Source organism: Octopus sinensis, linkage group LG11 (assembly GCF_006345805.1).
Source record: "Octopus sinensis linkage group LG11, ASM634580v1, whole genome shotgun sequence".
In the NCBI taxonomy this organism is placed as follows: Eukaryota; Metazoa; Mollusca; class Cephalopoda; order Octopoda; family Octopodidae; genus Octopus; species Octopus sinensis.
In genome coordinates, this window is record NC_043007.1 from 32,796,384 (window position 1) to 32,818,959 (window position 22,576).

Genomic DNA, 22,576 nt, shown 5'->3' on the forward strand with positions numbered 1-22,576 from the left:
CATGGCGTGGTTGGCATTAGGAAGGGCATCCAGCTGTAGGAACACTGCCAGATCAAACTGGTGCCTGGTGCAGCCTCCTGGCTTCCCAGACCCCCAGTTGAACTGTCCAACAAGGGCGAGTGTGTAGAAAGAAACTGTGGTAGTCTGCTGTACCTCTGCCTGTCTCTATCTATCTACCTACCTATCTAACCATCTGTCTCTCTCTCTCTCTCTATCTATCTATCTATCTATCTAACCATCTGTCTATCTCTCTCTTTCTATCTGTCTGTCTGTCTGTCTATCTAACTGCTTACCTCTCTGTCTATGTATGTATCTATCTATCTCTTTCTATCTATGTGCATTTGTGTTTTTCTATCTGTGTTTGACTCTCCATTGCTTGGCATCTGGTGTTGGTTTATTTATGTCCCTGTATCCCTATAACATAGCAATTCTGGAAGAGACACCAACAGAATAATTACCAAGCATTAAAAAAAAAAAAAACTAGAATCGATTTGTCCGACTAAACCCTTCGAGGCAGTGCCCCAGCTTGGCCGCAGTTCAATATAACTGACACGAGTAAAAGACATAAAATACCCAGATGTAGAGGAACCATCTGTCTTTTCTTTCCATTGCAAGAAAAAGTAAAAAGAAAAATAAATAAATAAAAACCCACCAAAAAGACATTTGTCTTACCTGGCAATTTAAATTAGACTTACATGAGAAGTTATTTGCTAAGCATGTCTTCATTATAAAATAATAACAACGATGATGATGATGATGATGATAATAACATCCAGAAAGGAAAAAATCTATATATTTACCAACCAGTGAGGTAGAAGTTCATGCATTTCAATCATTAAAATACCTGTTTGGACAGGGATTAGAAGGTCACACAGAATACACAAGTTCTTAATCTTTAGGACATACTTCAGTTTTAGAGAAACAGGTGAGTGTATTTGTAATTGAGTCGTGTTTGGCAACAGGTGTCATCAGACCTGCTTATGTATAATCAAAAGGGTTTCAGTGTTGACTGGGCTATATCACTGCATGAGGGGAATAATTCTATTTCTTGCCACAGTTCTGACTGTTAATGGTGGTGGAGGGGGGGGTGTTATTTGAGGGGTATTTTACAGTTGGATGCTCTTCCTGTCATCAACCTGTCATTGTTTTCCAATTAAGGGTTTTTATTTTTTTATTGGTCATAATGTCAACATCTTTGTCGTCTCACTGAAGCAGAAGCAAGCATGGAAATTGAGATTCACATACATAAATGCACATGTACACACACACACACAGAGGCTTCCCGACCACATAGTCTCGGGATCAATCCCACTAAGTGGCACTTTGGCAAGTGTCTTCCACTAACACCCCAGACTTTACCAAGGTCTTGTGAGCAGATCTGGTAACTGGAAACTGAAAGAAGCCTGTTGTGCACACACACACACTCATTCATACATGCATACACACACACACACAGACACACACACACACACACACACACACAGAGGCTTCCTGACCACATAGTCTCAGGATCAATCCCACTAAGTGGCACTTTGGCACCCCAGACCTTACCCCACTAACACCCCAGACCATACCAAGGTCTTGTGAGCAGATCTGGTAGCTGGAAACTGAAAGAAGCCTGTTGTGCACATGCACACACTCATTCATCCATGCATACACACACACACACACACACACACACACACACACACACACACACACACACACACACACACACACACACACACACACACACATTCATTGGGCTTTCTCAGTTTTCTTCTACGAAATTGAACCACAAGGCATTGGTCAATCCAGGGCTGTAGTGGAAGACACTTGCCCGAGGGGTGCCATGCACAGTGCGACTGCTGATAGAAATAAGTGAAAAAAGAAAGAGAAAATGAAATAAATAAAAATAGCAAAACAGCTTGTAATTCATGATTGATAAGTTGGTGGGAACAGCCTGATCTATTTTCACTTAAATAAAGGTAACAGGCTTGGATATACAAAAAAAAAAAAAAAAATAATAATAATAATAATAGATAAAACAGCACTTGATTCTCAAGTCATGGCTTTATCAATAACAAATCAACATGATGTTCCCCGTATTCATACTGCACACACACATACATATACGCAGAGCAGCTTTCCATGCCGTTTTTGCTTATATAGCAGAATACAAGCTCTAAATCTTCAACACGTATACATACAAACATGACTATCATACAAAACACACACACACACACACATACACACACACATACACACACGGTTCAAGGTTGTTCTAAATACATCATGGGAACTGATGATAGCTACAACTGTTATTCAGGCATTTTCTCACAATCATTCACACACACACCACACACACACACACACACACACACACACAATCATTCACACACACACACACAACTGGAGTCAAGTGCTCAAAATAATAATCAAACTGAGAGCTGCATAATAAACATCAGAGGACCACATCTGAACAAGACCTAACTGTTATGGTCAACTAAACTATCCAGAGGGTGTCCCTCAGTATCAAAGGTGACGAACTGAGCAGTTGTTCAGTTCTAATAAACACTAGATTACAATACCCATTTTAAGTTTCTGTCCATCAGATCTTCTACCCTTCTCTCCCACCCTTCCCTATTCATCTCCTCTCCCCTTCACCGTTCCCTCTCTCTTACTCCTCCTCCTCCTCCTCGGCTCTCTCATCACTGACATGTGATCAGAGGGAAGCCATCTTTCCAACTGCTATCTTCACCAAGACCAGACCAGCTTATCCTGTCTCTCTCATAAGCTGTCTCCTTAAACGTTCAGAATAATTCTTCCATCATCTTGGCTTAACCACCCTCATCATTTGTTTTTACTGTTATTCTCTTTGTTCTGTCTTTTACTGTTTCTACCGTCTTGTTTTGTTCTTATTACCATTTTTACCCCTTCGCAAAAAATCCCTAATTTTATTTAATTTGCTTTGCGGGAAGGACTGTTTCAACGAAGTCGCGTCTTGTCCTTACCATTGAAACGCGGGGTAGCTGAAACAGGGGCAACTGAAGAAGGGGAATATTCCTTGTGTTGTATGTCTTGTACTCTGTTTTTTTCGCTGTTTGAAAAAAAGTTCGTTTCCATGTGTTTGTTTTTATGATTTTGTTTCTCATTGTGTTCAACGTTTTTTTTTTGATGTCCTGTACCCATATATGCCTGTATATATACATATATAGGTAGGTATGTACATATAAGTATGAGGCGCAGGAGTGGCTGTGTGGTAAGTAGCTTGCTAACCAACCACATGGTTCCGGGTTCAGTCCCACTGCGTGGCATCTTGGGCAAGTGTCTTCTGCTATAGCCCCGGGCCGACCAATGCCTTGTGAGTGGATTTGGTAGATGGAAACTGAAAGAAGCCTGTCGTATATATGTATATATATATGTGTGTGTGCGTATGTGTTTGTGTGCCTGTGTTTGTCCTCCTAGCATTGCTTGACAACCGATGCTGGTGTGTTTACGTCCCCGTCACTTAGTGGTTCGGTAAAAGAGACCGATAGAATAAGTACTAAAGGCGGTGCTCCAGCATGGCTGCAGTCTAATGACTGAAACAAGTAAAAGAGTAAAGAGAGTAATATATATGCATATATTTATATATTATATATATATATATATATATATACATACACACACACACGCAAAATGCTTAGCGGTATTTCGCCTGTCTTTACATTCTGAGTTCAAATTCCGCCAAGGTCGACTTTGGCTTTCGTCCTTTTGGAGTTTGATAAATTAAGTACCAGTTGCATACTAGGGTTGATCTAATCGACTGTCCCCTCCCCCAAAATTTCGGGCCTTGTGCCTAGAGTAGAAAAGAATATACGCTCATACATATATATTACATAGAATGCTGATGTAACACAGCAATGCATTCAGAATGTCACAAGTTTGCCGAAGTTTGGTGAAAGAAGAGATTAATTTTTAATAGCAAAATCAAACAAAAAAACCCAAAAATCTTGCTGTTGAGGAAAAGTATAAATGCAAATAGGGTGGTGGTGGCAGCAGCGTGGAGGTGGTGGTGGGGGTGATGGAAAAATTGTTGATTTTGTCTTGATTTTTACTTTTTTATTTAAAAAAAAAAACAGCAAATAGCTGTTTTTTTAAAAATTTGTTTCAAAAGAAACGAACTTACTCTTGGAAGAAATGTCAACAGCAAGTCTTCTCAATCTGTCATGCTACCACCACCACCACCACCACCACCACCACCACCACCACCACCACCACCACCACCTCTACCACTGCTGCTGCCACCACTACCACCACCACTGCTACCGCTACAACCATCACCATCACCACTGCCACCACCACCACCACCACTTCCACCACCACCACTTCCACCACCATCACCACCACCACCACCACCATCACCACCACCACCACCACCTCTACCACCACCTCTACCACCACCACCTCTACCACCACCACCACCACCACCACCACCACCACCTCTACCACCACCACCACCACCACCACCACCACCACCACCACCACCTCTACCACTGCTGCTGCCACCACTACCACCACCACTGCTACCGCTACAACCATCACCACCACCACATTCACCACCACCACTTCCACCACCATCACCGCCACCACCACCACCACTACCACCAAATTCACCACCGCCAACACCACTAATACCTCACTTATGCTCTTCATACCATCCATCATGATGTCACAGGTGTATTTCAGCCAAGTTTGTTTTAAAAAAACAGAAGAAGCAACTTAAAAAGCTGAAACAAACAGAGCCACCGGATAGACACTTCTTCCTCTTCTTCTCCTTCCTCTCCGCCGTCTCTCTCGTATCTGCCTACGTCTATCTTGTACTGTGTTGTGTTAATAGGGCAACAATGAAGACAACGACACTGCGGGCCATTAGGGCCACCACCGTCATCACGACGATGACCACCACCATGGATACCTACCACCACCCCACTGCTGCTGCCACCGACACCACCACCACCATTGCCTGAACTTTTCAATTTAAAGGTCTAGCTTTAATCACAGATTGCATCACATTAAGGGAATGTGTGTGGAGTACTCAGCCACCACTGCCATTACTACTACTACTACTACTACTACTACCACCACCACCACCACCACCACCACCGCCACTATTACTACTATCACCACCACCACCACCGCCGCCGCCACTACTACTACTAACACCATCGCTACTACTACTACTACTACCACCACCACTGCTGCTGCTACTACTACTACCACCACCACCACCATCGCAGTCACCACCACCGGCTCCACAACTGCTACTGCCTCCATGACGACCACCACTCCTGCTGCCACTGCTAAGGACTGGGGGGGGAGGGGCGGCTTTTACACAAACACTAAAAACAACAGCCAAACTACTTCTCAAATCACAGCATATCATCATCCCAAAACAAGCAAAAAACAAAACAAAACGAAACAAAACTAAACAAAAGGCCCTAATCCAGTGATAAGCTGCTCCATTGATAATCATATGATGGAAACACTAATTATCGTTAGGAGACAGAGAGTCATTAATGAGTTTGCGCAACCAGTAATGGAACAGCTTGGACTTAGTGGTTGTGAACGTAAAAAGTATTTAATTCAATCAATTTTATATCATAATCGTAAAGTACAAGTAGCGGTATTGTTGTTGTTGTTTAGATAAAGGTCACCCCTTTCTGAATCAAAGATATTCCAGCTGTGACCACCCTGTCAATTTTTTAATCATTGCGCATTAAGACTATATTATCTGAAGTGTCCTTCCCATTCACAAGGAAATAGAGTGTAATTTTTGAACAAGGTTCGCTACTATTTCTAACAGGTCTTGTGACCGCATTGAGGACTATATTGTCTGTGCCCTTCCCTTTTCAAGATAGCTGTGGGTAATTTTGGAGCAAATTTCATTATTATTTCTAGCAGGTCTTGTGACCTCATTGAGGGCTATATAATCTGTGCCCTTCCCTTTCGAAGATAGCAGTGGGTAATTTTTGAACGTTTTTTTTAATGGCTGGATGCCCTTCCTAGCACCAACCACCCCGCAGAATAGACCGGGTGCTTTTTATGTGAACACAGGTGAGGTCAGTTTTGGCATGGTTTTTACAGCTGGATGCCCTTCCAAATGCCAACCACTTAGCAATGTGGACTGGGTGCTTTTTATGTGGCATCTGCATTGGAAGAGTCACCAGGTAACTTGCAAGGCAAAGATCCTTTGAGAGAGGAGGGGACATTGGAGGAGGTGATTGTGTGTCAGATGATGAAAGGTTATAATGAGACAGAGAAACAGAAACAGGTGTCTTGCTGCAGGTACATGGTTCCAGTCACTGGACTGCAGCCATGCTGGAGCACTGTCTTGAAGTGTTTAGTTGAACAAAAAGACCCCAGTTTTTATTCTAAACTGCTAGGTTATGGTGGGGATGCAAACAAACCAACATTGGTTGTGAAATGTTTGTAGTGGAGACAAACACAAACACACATACATATATACAACTGGCTTTCACTGTTCCCATCTACCAAATTCATTCACAAGGTGCATTTGTTGGCTCAGGGCTGAAGTAGAAGATATATTCAGGGTACTGCACGATGGGACTGAACTCGAAACCACATGGTTGCAAAGCAAGCAGCTTAACCACACAGCCATGCCTGATGATGATGATGATGGTGACGATGGTGAATTTCGTCTGCTGTTACGTTCTGAGTTCAAATTCCGCCGAGTCGACTTTGCCTTTCATCCTTTCGGGGTCAATAAATTAAGTACCAGTTACGCACTGGGGTCGATGTAATCGACTTAATCCGTTTGTCTGTCCTTGTTTGCCCCCTCTATGTTTAGCCCCTTGTGGGTAATAAAGAAACAGATGGTGACGATGGTAATGATGACGACAACGACGATGACGATGATGATAATGACGATGACGACTTGTCAGGAAGATAAAAATTGCTAGCTTTAATAACTGGCAATTAATAATAATTGATTAATTATCTCACTGCTGCGTAATGCTAAATGTTACACTGAATAAGACCATCTGCCAATTCCTTACCAATAGATCCAGCTGTTGCCGGAATCCTCCTCTCTTCACCTGGCAACAGACTTGAGAGAAGACCTTTAAATAACATTCCGTATATGTGCAATACTTTTGATAAATGATGAGTCTATTTGTTTGTTTCTTTTGTTGTTGTTGAGCAAATCAACCCCAGGACTTATTCTTTGTAAGCCTAGTACTTATTCTATCGGTTTCTTTTTGCCGAACCGCTAAGTGACAAGGACATGAACACACCAGCATTGGTTGTCAAGCGATGTTGGGGGGACAAACACAGAAACACAAACACACACATACATATATACATATATACGACAGGCTTCTTTCAGTTTCCATCTACCAATTCCATTCACAAGGCTTTGGTCAGCTCGAGGCTATAGTAGAAGACACTTGCCCAAGATGCCACGCAGTGGGACTGAACCCGGAACCATGTGGTTGGTAAGCAAGCTACTTACCACACAGCCACTCCTGCGCCTATATTATTAAGGATTGTATAAAAAGATTGTTAAAATATTCTGTGCATTGTAGATAATATATAAGCAGTTTATTGCACAAATTTAACAACAAAATCTTATATGGACCCTGGATAAGAACCACTGGTCTAGAATGTAGTGGAGCTATGACCCTTATCCTTTGATCTATCCAGCATGGGAGTCCCCCCCCCCAACTACCAGTGGTGCTATGCTAGCATAGCTCTCAGGGTCATTGAGGCACAAAAGCCACCATACCACAAGAAGGACTGGACCTTGAGGTGGCTGATCAAGCTTTCCAGTGATCGAAACCATTCCAGTCATGACCATCCCATCTTGTTTCTGGCATAATGTTTCTAGGACTACATTATTACTTCCACTCTTTTACTTTTACTAGCACAGTGTCTGTCAAAAAATTGAGGGAGTTTGTTTCAGGGTTATTAAACATCTACATCCGAACGTGGCCGATGCCAGTGCCACCTGACTGGCTCCTGTGCTGGAGGCACGTAAAAAGCACCAACTGATCATGGCCGATACCAATATACCAATAGCCCCTGACTGGCTCTTGCACCGGTGGCTCATAGAAAACACCATCCGAACTTGACCGATGCCAGGCCCACCTGACTGGTTCCTGTGCTGGTGGCACATAAAAAGCGTCCACTACACTCTCAGAGTGGTTGGTATAAGGAAGGGCATCTGGCAGTAAAAACCTTGCCAGATTAGATTGGAGCCTGGTGTGACCTCCTGGCTTGCCAGCCCCCAGTCAAACCATCCAACCCATGCCAGCATGGAAAATGGACATTAAATGATGATGATGATGATGACCTTCTGAACATGTCTTCCATTTAGGTCTTGAAATATTCATCTTGAATAAATGGGCTGTTAGAGTTTATTGAGTTTTTTCCTTAGTTACAAAGTTCTTTGTTAAAATATTCTATGCCATGTGTTTTCCTTTGTAACCTTTGTAATCCTCAACCTGTAATGTCCAAAGCAGGTCACAGGCTGGTTTGTTAGTTGAACTCTAAATGACATCAAATGACTTCGTTGTCTTTTATAGTCTATCCCTTGTTGGATTGTTTTGAAATATGAATCTCTGTTAAGTTTCTCCTCTTTCTCATTGTCCCACTCCCACCCTTTCTCTCTTTGTCATTTGAGACTCAAGTCAGGGTAATTTACACCTCATCCTGCCACTCATTTTCATTTTAATTCTCCTACTGTCACTCACTGCCTTTCGACACTCTCCTACTTTCACACTGCTGCTTCAGCACAAGAAAACTAAAAAAGTAAAAGAAAAGAAAAAAAGTGATACATGACTTAGCTTTTTATATATATATTCTTTTCTACTCTTGGCACAAGGCCTGAAATTTTTGTGTAGGAGGCCAGTCAACTAGATTGACCCCAGTATGCAACTGGTACTTAATTTATTGACCCTGAAAGGATGAAAGGCAAAGTCGACCTTTGTGGTATCTGAACTCAGAACGTAAAGACAGACGAAATACCTATTTCTTTACTACCCACAAGGGGCTAAACACAGAAGGGACAAACAAGGACAGACATAGGTATTAAGTCGATTACATCAACCCCAGTTCATAACTAGTACTTAATTTATCGACCCCCCCCAAAGGATGAACGGCAAAGTCGACCTCGGCGGAATTTGAACTCAGAACATAGCGGTAGATGAAATACTGCTAAGCATTTCGCCCGGCGTGCTAACGTCTCTGCCAACTTGCTGCCTTTTTTATGAGGAAATATTGTAGTATCTATGTTGAGAAATCTTGACATCTCACCAAGGTCAACTTTGCCTTTTGACTTTCTGGGGGATGTGCAGGGGGGGTGTCAGGCGGAGGGGGCCAATGGTGGGGGAGGTAAGTAGACAAGTCATGGCACCAGAGTTTTGTGACCTTGTGCTTGTCTAAGAAACTGTTGCAATTATTATTGTAATTGTTGTTGCTGCTGTTGTTGTTGTTGCCGTTTCATCTTCGACACACGTTGGTCCATGGATGAGATACAAATCTAGAAACAGGGGCTGCTCGTCTCAGTTTACAAAGCTGATAGGCAAAACAAAACTATTGCTTCAGTATGAAACACAGGCGTGGGTGTGTGTGTGTGTGTGCACATGTGTTTATGTTTTTGTGTGTGCTTATATTTGTGCATGTGTGTGTGCTTGTCTATATGGTTTTGTGTATGTGCTTATGAATATGTGTGTGTTTGTGTGTATATGCTTATGAATGTGTGTGTGTGTGTGTGCTTGTCATGTTTTTGTATGTGTTTATGCATGTATGTGTATATAAGTGGTTGTATGTGTGTGCTTATGCATGTGTGTGTGTATGTATGTGTGCTTATCGATATGTCTGTGTGTGTATGCATGTGTTTGTGTTTTTGCATGTGTGTGTTTGCGCACATGTGCTTATGCATGGGTGTGTGTGTGTTTTTGTGTGTGTGTGTATGCATTTTTGTTTTGTGTGTGTGTGTGTGTGTGCATGTGTTCTATTGTTATTTTACTGGTTTCAGTCATTAGTCTGTGGCCTAGCTGGAGCACTAACTTCAAAGTTTTGTAGTCAATCATAACAACCCCAACACTTATTTCATAGTTTGACAGTCACTTCAGCAATATCTGCCTGTCTGTCTGTCTGTCTCTGTATATATCATCATCATCATCATTATCACCATTTAACGTCCGTTTTCCATGCTGGCATGGGTTGGAGACAGTCTGACTGAGGACTGGCAAGCCAGGAGGTCGCACCAGGCTCCAATCCGATCTGGCAAGGTGGATCTACAGCTGGATGCCCTTCCTAACGCCAACCACTTCGAGAGTGCAGTGGATGCTTTTTATGTGCCACCGGCACGGGAGCGAGTCGGGTGGGCCTGGCATTGATCACGTTTCGATGGTGTTTTTTGCATGCCACTGGCACGGGAACCAGTTGGGGCAGGGAGGCTGGTATTGAGCATATTCGGGGAGCCAGTCAGTCGGCACTGGCAAGAGACATTAAATGGTGATGACGATGATGATGATAGGCTAAAATACATAAACAGATTTTTTTTGTTATCTTATGCACAAAGTGCACTTGAACTGAAGTGTGCAACAAGTTTAAAAAACAAAAGTTTAGGAACAACTGAACTGACTAGAAAAGCTATGTCAACACACAAAGCATGATGGGCCACAATTGTGGCTGTCAGGCACAGGTCGACAAGGCCACAATTGTGGCTGTCAGGCACAGGTTGACAAGGCCACGATTGTGGCTGTCAGGCACAGGTCGACAAGGCCACGATTGTGGCTGTCAGGCACAGGTCGACAAGGCCACGATTGTGGCTGTCAGGCACAGGTCGACAAGGCCACAATTGTGGCTGTCAGGCACAGGTCGACAAGGCCACAATTGTGGCTGTCAGGCACAGGTCGACAAGGCCACGATTGTGACTGTCAGGCACAGGTCGACAAGGCCACGATTGTGGCTGTCAGGCACAGGTCGACAAGGCCACGATTGTGGCTGTCAGGCACAGGTCGACAAGGCCACGATTGTGGCTGTCAGGCACAGGTCGACAAGGTCACAATTGTGGCTGTCAGGCACAGGTCGACAAGGCCACAATTGTGGCTGTCAGGCACAGGTCGACAAGGCACGATTGTGACTGTCAGGCACAGGTCGACAAGGCCCGATTGTGGTGTCAGGCACAGGTCGACAAGGCCACGATTGTGGCTGTCAGGCACAGGTCGACAAGGCCACGATTGTGGCTGTCAGGCACAGGTCGACAAGGCCACAATTGTGGCTGTCAGGCACAGGTTGACAAGGCCACGATTGTGACTGTCAGGCACAGGTCGACAAGGCCACGATTGTGGCTGTCAGGCACAGGTCGACAAGGCCACGATTGTGGCTGTCAGGCACAGGTCGACAAGGCCACGATTGTGGCTGTCAGGCACAGGTCGACAAGGCCACAATTGTGGCTGTCAGGCACAGGTCGACAAGGCCACAATTGTGGCTGTCAGGCACAGGTCGACAAGGCCACAATTGTGGCTGTCAGGCACAGGTCGACAAGGCCACGATTGTGGCTGTCAGGCACAGGTCAACAAGGCCACAATTGTGGCTGTCAGGTACAGGTCGACAAGGCCACGATTGTGGCTGTCAGGCACAGGTCAACAAGGCCACAATTGTGGCTGTCAGGTACAGGTCGACGGGCCACGATCATGGCCCAGACAGATGCATTTAATTTATGGGTGTTTGTTGGGGTCTAATGTCCCTCAAACGCTCCGATACCCCCCCCCCGAATGCAAGAGGACTAATAGTTTAACTAATGACTTTTCAGTTGATCTAAAACTTGCCACCATTATATACTAAGAAGGTATTTGAACTATTTTTTGTTTTTTATGTGTGCATGGTAATCTCATTTTCCTAAAATGTGTTCAGCAATCCCTGCTATGTAGGTACAAATCCCAGCACTTTATGGGTTAAAGACAAGATACATGTCAACAGTATTTTAGTAATTTTACAGAGGATTAATATTTCCATTATTGTGAAGAAAATTAGGTTAATCTGTTTCTTCTGGAGTTTAGACTAAAGATGTTAATCTGGCTTTGTTATTGTTGTTTAGCAACCCTGCTCCCTTAATTGGCAGGTTTGCCCTAATCAAGCAGTGATCATCTTTTCTTTTGGTATAATTATCACTTAGGTATCTAAACTGTCTTTTCCCCACTTTTTAACCCTTTATTTGTCCAAAGCACCTTCATAAGTTTGGCTAGTGTGCATGGGGGACTGCTGGTCTTCCATGAGCAAGCTAGCTTGGACTTGTGCCCCGGAGGGGAACTTTTTAGGTGCAATCTCTAAGAGAAGGCACATGGCTTAGTGGTTAGTGTGTCAGGTTCACAATCAATAGGTAGTGAGTTTGATTCTTGGACTAGTCTGTGTGTTATGTTCTTGAGCAAGATACTTTATTTCACGTCGCTTCAGTTGTTCTCTGCACATTTTCAGTGTTATTTATTGCTCCCGAGCATCTGCCTCACACAAAAACTATCTTCCCAGTTAGCCTTCCTTTGATATTGCTGCACCTCTTATGTGTCCATAGCTTACACTGGGTACATCTTATAGAGTTTACACCTATGCCTTTTCTGCAGATCGAGCAGGGCCATCTACCTGAAGGGATTTGTGGTTTGCCTGCCTTCTTACTTATTAGGACTTTGGTTTTAGCTAGGTTGATTCTAATCATACTAGCAGTAATACCCATTGTTGATTGGATAATTACTTTTACTCTTTCTCAGGAGCCACATTCGAAGTATTATTATATATATAATTTACTCCTCCTGTATGTGTGTATTTTTATAAGAGAGAAACATGTAATAACTGAACTAGAAAAAAGATTAATTTCATACATGAACTTCTGTTTGTTTATTATATGACAATAATAAGTGAGTTGTATGCATGATTTTATTTATGATCGCCTTACTGGCACCTGTGCCGGTGGCATGAGTAAAAGATTTGAGCGAGGTTGTTGCCAGTACCGTCTGACTGGCACGTAAAAGCACCCACTATACTCCCGGAGTGGTTGGCGTTAGGAAGGGCATCCAGCTGTAGAAACTCTGCAGCCATCTGGTTCAGACTGGAGCCTGGTGCAGCCTCCTGGCTTCCCAGATACCGGTCGAACCGTCCAATCCATGCTAGCACGGAAAACGGATGTTAAACGATGATGATGATGGTATATATAAATTGAATTTAAGTTTGTTTGTTTGTTTGTTTGTCTGTCAGAATGAAAGTAAAGACAGCAAATCTGTAGGAGTAGTCTCACACTAGTTCAGCTTCAAAACTAAATATTTCAATTCTCCTTGGGATTCTGGCCTGTCAAGTTAAACAATAGCAATTAGGGGAGAGATATATAAGCAGCCATCTGGTTCACCAGCCTTCAGTCAATTGTCCAACCCATGCTAGCATGGAAAGCTAACGTTAAACGATGATGATGATGATGATGATGACTAATGGTAATTATATAATACACTTCATTTAAATAGGCCATTTACTCATTCTTGAATATAATGATAGTAATGGCAAATTAAGTTATTGAAGTATTCATGTTGCATTAAGAGTGAATATTTCTTTATAAACAATGTTTTTGCTCCCACATGTGATGCCTTTACATGAAGTTGACCATGTGGAAAGCATGGTTCTTCAAGATGCAATCTAGCAACTTTTAGTGTTTGGCCTTGACTTTTTTTTTATTAATGCTCATGGCAAAAGAAACATGGAAAGGAAAATGTAACCACTTAAACTGGAATCGAACATTTGATGGTATGATTGGTATGCAATGACAAGAATGACCGTGAAGTTTTGTACCTATTTTTGCATCTATTCCATTTACTGTTACTCGCACGTAAAAAGCACCCACTACACTCGGAGTGGTTGGCGTTAGGAAGGGCATCCGGCTGTAGAAACTCTGCCAGATCAAGATTGGAGCCTGGTGCAGCCATCTGGTTCGCCAGTCCTCAGTCAAAATCGTCCAACCCATGCTAGCATGGAAAGCGGACGTTAAATGATGATGATGATGATGATGTAATAAGAAGGGGCCTCATGATATAGCTACGCCTTTGCAAAATTGTCCCCGCGACAAAGATTCAAAAAGGCTGTTAAAGTGGTATTCTTTGAATCTGAAACTTGATTTGCAGCCGTCTCAGCAGTGAAGTAAACCTTTTGACTATTTTCTAAATGCACAGAAAGCTGTTGAATGGCTGGGAGGGGTGGGGGCCTTTTGTGGATTGGGAATCCAAATACGCACCAGAAGGCCTCATTACTGCTTATATATCTCCCCTAATTAGTATTGTTTAACTTGACAGGCCATATTCCCAAGGAGAATTGAAATATTTAGTTTTGAAGCTGAACCAGTGTGAGACTACTCCTACAGACTTGCTGTCTTTACTTTCATTCTGACAGACAAACAAACAAACAAACAGAAATTCAATTTATATATATATACATACATACATACATACATACATACATCGTCGTTTACAACTGTTTTCCATGCTAGCATGGGTTGGACAGTTCAACTGGGGTCTGGGAAGCCAGGAGGCTGCACCAGGCTCCAGTCTGATCTGGCAGTGTTTCTACAGCTGGATGCCCTTCCTAATGCCAACCACTCTGTGAGTGTAGTGGGTGCTTCTTACGTGCCACCGGCACAGGGGCCATAATCGGTTGGTGCTTTTATGTGTTACCGACATGGACGCCAGTCAGGTGGCGCTGGTATCTGCCACGTTTGGACAGTGTTTTTAACGTGTCACCGGCATATATATATATATATATATATATATTAATAGTTATGGCCAAGCTAACATGGCAGTCCAGAAAAATAGGACAAAAGCTGCCATTGATTAGCTCCAAGAGGCCATCGCCTCTAGCTAGCTATGTGACACACAAACCTGTGTCCATTATAACCTGTTCGAAGGTTATAATGGACACAGGTTTGTGTATCAAATAGCTAGCTAGAGGCGATGGCCTCTTGGAGCTAATCAATGGCAGCTTTTGTCCTATTTTTCTGGACTGCCATGTTAGCTTGGCCATAACTATTAATATCCAGTACCACTGCCGTAGTCTCCTTTAGAGAGACTTAGAAATATTAATATTTCTATTTATAAATAAATATATATATATAGGGAGAGAGAGAGAGAGAGTGAGAGAGATAGGCAGAGACAGAGAGGGAGAGAGACCACAGTGTCATATGTGGTGGTGGTGGTGGTTGTGTTTATATTTTTGTTGGAGTGGGTAAAAGTTAGTGAAAAGGAAAGTCCCCACCCTGCCCCTTGTGCAGTTGATGGTCTGGTGGTGGTGGTGGTGGTGGTGGTGGTGCCAGAGCATGGTGGGAGACAAATAACTGAGACTAAGGAAGAAATACAGAGCAGGAGGGGAAAGAAAGAAAAAATTCCAAAACAAATCAAAAGCAAATGAGGTCAAGAGAGAGAGAAATGAATTTGAGAGAGAGGGAGAGTGGGAGGGAGAGAAAGGGAAAGAGAGACAAAAGGAGAGGGAGAGAGGGAGGTGGAGGAAGGAGAAAAGCAAACGGAAACGGAGTGAGTGAAAGAAAGATATTGATAGAGTAAAAAGTGAAAGAGAGAAAATGCGAGAGGCAGAGCAAAGGACGGTGAGGTAGAGAGAATGGAAACTGAAAGGAGAGACATAGCATGCATGTGTGTGTGTGTGTGTGTATGAAAGAGCATTATGAACCATGAAGTCGTGAGGACAATTGTAAGTTGGATACAAATCTAACATTCAAACGCACACAGTCCAAGATACAGAGTAAATAATCAGATTTCGTTTCAAGATCTGAAGGCAAGTGTCTTTCATTGCAAGGGTGTGGCTGGGTAGATACCTCTACTGTGTGTGTCTGTCTATCTATCTATCTAAGTCTCTATCTCTCTCTATCTATCTAAGTCTCTATCTCTCTCTATCTATCTAAGTCTCTATCTATCTATCTGTCTGTCTAAGTCACTCTCTCCCTATCTTTCTCTCTCCTTCTCTATCTGTCTCTCTCTCCCCTATCTATCTATCTATCTATCTATCATATCTATCTATCTATCTGACCCCCTTCTCTATTTAGATATATATATAGACATGCTATTTATAAGGATGTAAGAACACAGATATAATAAGTGTGTGTATGTGTGTATGTGTGTAAGCAGACACAAGCTCTGCCGCCAGTGTATACATAATCCGGTGAGTGTATATGTGTATATGCTCACAGATGGTGTACACATGTCAGAAGCGTCGCGAAATTTCTTAAACAAGTTGTGACAATGTGACACAAGAAGACATGAAACTACCAAGAAAGGAAATGGTGCTGGCACTGAGGAGGTGTGGGAAGAGGAGAGAGAGAGAGAGAGAGGGAGAGGCAGGGGTGACATAATTACAAGAAAAGAGGGGAAATGGTTGAAGGTGGCGTTGTACCATTAAATAGCATCACCATTGTCGCCATCATCTTTGTAAAGACAGACCAGGATGACCTGTCACATCCTTTGCGTTTCTTCAGTAAATGGTAGAACTGGCTCCGTGCTTGTGGAAGTGACTTGAACTTATCTAGATCAATATATATATATATATACATATGCCTCTTTCTCTCTATCTATCTCGCTCTCTGTATACACACACACACACACACACATAAAATATATATACATTTATATGTATATATGTTCCACCCATGCTAGCATGGCATGGAAGGCAGACGTTAAGCGATGACGATGATATACATATGTGTGTGTGTGTGTGTGTATATATATATATGTGTGTGTGTGTGTGTTATATATATGTGTGTGTGTGTATATATATATATACACATGTACACGTAAATGTATATATATACATATATGCATGTATGTGTGTGTATATATATATATATACATACACACATACATGCATATATGGATATATATATATATATATGTATATATCTATATCTATGGATATATATAAATATCTATGGATATATATATACACACACACACACATACATACATACAATCATTCTACTGTTGTTGACACGTTTGCCCTAGGTTGTGTCTGTCTGTTTACAGTGCAGCATTTGAACTTGATTATGAGCTAACCCATATTACAAAAGAGGGTCAATGCTACTATGAGCTAACCCACATTACAAAAGAGGGTCAATGCTACTATGAGCTAACCCACATTACAAAAGAGGGTCAATGCTCTCAGCCAAACCTCCTCCCTCCCTCACTCCCCTCCCCTCCCACCTTCACAAAGAATGTAGTAAAAGCAGGTTTGAGTACATTTTACATCACATGTGGCTAACAATAACAATAAAGATTTTAAAAAAGCTACATGACGAATGCAGTCTACACCCTGTATTTGAAGACATTATAAACGCACAGGCACATTAAACATACCCCAATTTCAACTGTGCAGCCATGCCTCTCAGTGTTGTATGCTATATTAAATTTCAAATTTCTCATCAAAATCACATTTTTTTGGTTTAAAGGAAAAGTGCATCTTGTAAACTATCCAAATATAATACGAGGGTGAGTCAAAAAGTAATGCCATTTTGTTTAGGGCAGGTATAATTACCAACACAGGAGCATGTATCATACATCAAAATGAAGCTGGTCCTCCGTGAATCACATCCCTACTTCTCAACTGATCTCTGAATCTCTTTTCTGGGGGCAGCCACTTGGCCAGCCTGGAGCTACAGTGGAAGACACTTGCCCAAGGTGCCACAAAGTGGGACTAACTGAAAATTCATCACCAAAACCAAAAGAAATTCATTGTTTTTTTTCTGTTTTGTTTTGTTCTATATTTTATTTAGCAGTTTTTGATGCATCAAAACCTAAACTATTAATATTTTGTCAAGAAATTGAGACAAACAATTCATGTTACTTATAAATATTTACATTGTGTCAACCATGACCCAACACATTCCTGCAGCAGATGTGTGAACAGGATGTCTGTAAACCCGGCTAACGTGGAATTTCTTGTGTGTGTGCATGCACGCATGTGTGTGTGTTGTTATTCCACTCAGGTGAACATTAGTCGAGCAAATATACGGTCAAAGCATTCCAGCCACGACTATCCTGTCTCTTCAACAACACCTAAGGCCTTACTGTTGAATATGATTTGACTTCAAACAGCATCTGGTAGTGGGGTCCTGGTGTGGGTGTTTGAAGGTTTTGAGGAGTGTGGAATCATGGAATCCTTGCTTAGCCATTATCGTTCCCATGTCTGCACCGACCCAGAGTAGAAGGACCTGCCAAGGTTCCAACAATGGCTTAATTGGTCACAGAATGGCTTTGGGATGAAGGCCACTCTCAGACTGCCCTCCCCCCAATATCTGTGTTTGTTCCCCATACTACTTAACAACTGGTGTTAGTTTGTTTACAGCCCTGTAAATTAGCAGTTTGGCAAAAGAGATCGATAAAATAAATACTATAAATACTAGACATCAAAAATTAAGAACAAGGAATGATTTCCTTGAGTAAGCCCATAAACCTTTACAATTTAAACCAGTCAAATCCAGCCCAAATATTCTAACTTGTTTTACAATCACACTAGCCAGATCCAGCCTCTCACACCTACCCTGCAATGTCATTCTAAAAATAAAGAATCACATCAACATAATCTTGAAGTTTTGAGATAATGCATAATTATTTGAAAAAAAGGGAATAAATAAACATTAGGAGTGGCTGTGTGGTAAGTAGCTTGCTTACCAACCACATGGTTCTGGGTTCAGTCCCACTGCGTGGCATCTTGGGCAAGTGTCTTCTGCTATAGCCCCGGGCCGACCAATGCCTTGTGAGTGGATTTGGTAGACAGAAACTGAAAGAAGCCTGTCGTATATATGTATATATATATATATATGTGTGTGTGTGTGTGTGTTTGTGTGTCTGTGTTTGTCCCCCTAGCGTTGCTTGACAACCGATGCTGGTGTGTTTACGTCCCCGTCACTTAGCGGTTCGGCAAAAGAGACCGATAGAATAAGTACAGGGCTTACAAAGAATAAGTCCTGGGGTCGATTTGCTCGACTAAAGGTGGTGCTCCAGCATGGACGCAGTCAAATGACTGAAACGAGTAAAAGAGTATTACATTTGACAAAGTAATCTGAATGTGAAAGGGTTAAGGGTGGTGCTCCAGTATGACCACAGTTCAGTGATTAACACAAAAGATAAACAATCTGCTCATTGAATTTAGATTAGTGGTTGAGTATCCCATGGAAACATGTACCCTTAATGTAATTCTCAGGTAGAATCAGCATGACACAGAGTAACAAGAGTGGCCCTTTAAATTACAGGCACGGTCCATCTCTCTCGAACTCCTTACAGTATTTAGGGACCACATTTGAAAACTTAAATCTTCAGATAATATGTCTCACTAAGCATAATAAAATGCAACCTTTTCATCATCGCCATTTAATGTTTACTTTCCATGCTGGCATGGGTTGGACAGTTTGACAGGGTCCAGTGAGCTGCAGGGCTGCATCGAGGTCCACTGTTAGCTTTGGCATGGTTTCTATGGCACTAGTGAGGTCGCCAGGTAACTTTCAAGACACGAAAAGGGGAAAGCCCCTTCGCTAAATGGGTGAAGTATTTGAAGGGGAAGGAGGTTTTATGCCAGATATTGAGAGGCTAAGGTATGACAGAGGAACAAACACAGGTGCCTTTCTGTAGAAAAGATACACGGTTACCCCATATTTTATAAGGGTAGGTGGGAGTAGCTGGAAAGAAGATTAGGGTAGTGATGGGATGGCAGAGGAAACTGTCAACAGAAGAGAGGAGGATAATGGATGGGGTGGTGGTTAGTTACATAAGGGTGTGAGGGTAGAGTAATATAGGGTTACAGATGGGGGTGGAGGTGAATGTAGAAGGTGATAAACAAGAGTGAAGATGCAGTCAATGGGAAGTAACAGTATGGAAAGGGACCGGTTCAGGAAAAGAACAAAGATCAAAAGAGTGAAGCTGTTGGTGACAGGAAGAGCATCCAGCTGTGCAAAAAAAAAAAAGTAATGTCCTAAATGGAAGAAAGAGACAGAAGAGACATGGACCCCTAAAACCCACAGAGTAGGGAGGCCAACTAAAAGAGCAATTAACATTGGATGAGACGCTGTTGAAGGGCAAAAGAAAGACGATTCTTTTTGTCTTACCACAGACAAGTTCTCTCCTATGTAGCACCACGATAAAAAGGTGGCATGGTGCTGTGAGGCCTATGCAACCTGTTCCACAATGGCAATCGGACATAAAATGGTGATGATGATGATGATAATGGTGGTGGTGATGATGATGATAGTGATGACGATGACAATGAGGAAGATGACGATGTGGGTAATTAATGTAATAACGCCAAGGATGATGATGAGATGATGATAATGGTGGTGGTGATGATGACGATAGTGATGACGATGAAAAGGACGATGACAACGATGAGGATGATGACGTGGATAATTAATGTGATAATGCTGAGGATGATGATAATGGTGATGATGATGACGATGATTATGATGATGATGATAATGATGATAATGGTGATGATGATGATGATGATAACGGCGGTGGTGAGGATGATGATGATGATAGTGATGACGATGAAAAGGACGACGACAACGAGGAAGATGATGATGTGGACAATGAATGTAATAATGCTGAGGATGATGATAATGGTGATGATGATGATGACGATGATGACAATGATGATGATGACAATGATGATTATGAAGAGGAGGAGTCACAGTTTGAAAGCCGATTATATTATCCATGCCAGGCATGTGTCACACCAAGCCGTACTACAATACCACACAATTAATATGGACAGCGGCATCGGTTCAATGCTGCATCTGCCAGGAATGTCTGCAAACTCATTATTTTAATTCATGTGTCTCCTTGAGAAAGCAGATATATATATATGTGTGGCAAGGAAGCACTCAAAGACAGCCGCATCCACTGAAAGAAACTCGAAATGAAAACGAACAATGCGACCAGATTTATAATGAATGTTCTAATTAGTTTCGTAAGGTTGAAACGAGTCCAAGAAGTCAAGAACTTGAAAACGTGTGTTCACATGTAGCGAGTACTTAACGATTAACATTAGAAAACACGGCTACTTATTATTATTAAATGTCATGCATTCACATGTAGGCATGGTGGAGTGCTGGAAAGGGAATGTCTTAACATGAGGTCTCAGGTTCAGTCCTTTGGCACGGCATCTTGGATAGGTATCTTGTATTATAGCACATGGCTGACCAAAGCTTTGTGAGTGGATCTGGTAGAGAGAAACTGGGGTACCACTTGTATATGGGGCAAAGCTAAAACTATGTGGGGAAAACATTTTGCACCCCTGTGCCGGTGGCACATAAGAAGCACCATCTGAATGTGGCTGCCAGCCCCCTGCCCCGACAGGCTCTTGTGCTGGTGACATAAAAAACACCCACTGCACTCTCAGAGTTATTGGCGTTAGGAACGGCATCCAGCTGTAGAAACATTGCCAGATCAGATTGGAGCCTGGTGCAGCCATCTGGCTTGCCAGTCACCAGTCATAATGTCCAACTCATGCCAGCATGGAAAATGGACATTAAATGATGATGATGATGATTTAAAACTAAATTAGGGATGCGACTTATACATGAATAAATACAGTAGCAGGGTCATTAGAATACCTCACAGCATTTGTTTTGACTGTGTATTCTGAGTTCAAACCTGACCAAAGTCAACTTAATTGCATTGTTTCAAAGTTAATGAATAAAATACATCATTTATTGGAGAGCATTCAACTTTCTACTCTCTCTCTCTCATTCAAAATTTGTTGTGGCCCACAAAATAGTGTCCTGTAAACAAAAAAAAATAAATAAATAAAAAAAAAGGAAGAAAGAAAAAGAAAACTGCCCAAAGGAAGACAACAGAAAACCACCATTGTAGCTATTCTTGTTGGAAAATGACAAAATGAGAATAGTGTGACTTATACACGAGTAAACAGGGTAGTTTATCATCTAATACCTGTTTATACAACTTCATATAACCCAGTAATAGACGAGGGACAATGAAGAAAATGCTATTCTCTGGCATAGCTAGACTGTGTGTCACTTGGGGTAGCCCTTACATTTGCCCCTTCCTTCTCCCATGCCTCTTATATAGGATTATATAGCAGATTCAAAAGTGCTTCCCCCACAAAAGTGTTCCTCTGAGCAGACCTTAGCCCTCAGCTACATGATTGTTGCTTCTTCTTGTAGCTGTTATAAAGAGTATTTAGGGACATGTTAATCAGTACAGTCATAGATATATAAAAACTAGAATGCTTTTGATCATATGCCAACTCAATCAGGGCTTACCGAGGGCTAAACAACAACAGCGACCTCTGTAAGAGACAGACAAGAGAACCTCTAATGTAATCACTCAGACTGCCAAGAACAACTGTCAAATCTTTAAAATTATATCCTGTTATCTTAAAAAAAACACGGAAAGTACACACTGGATAATGGAATCCTAAATAGGCAATGCCTGAAAACAAGCATGGATAGTCATGGATGGAACGTTTTGTTTTTGACCAGAAGTGTATTCTTGTGAGGACTGATTTAGCTGAAACAACAGATCTGTAATGAGGATGGTTT

General features: G+C 42.1%; 1 protein-coding gene across 1 annotated transcript in view; it reads right to left on the bottom strand.

Moving 5' to 3' along the window:
* The window catches only part of LOC115217407 (zinc transporter ZIP9-B), a 50,352-nt gene that overhangs the window by 12,842 nt on the left and 14,934 nt on the right, over positions 1-22,576 (bottom strand). The gene's annotated exons all lie outside the window — the stretch shown is intronic.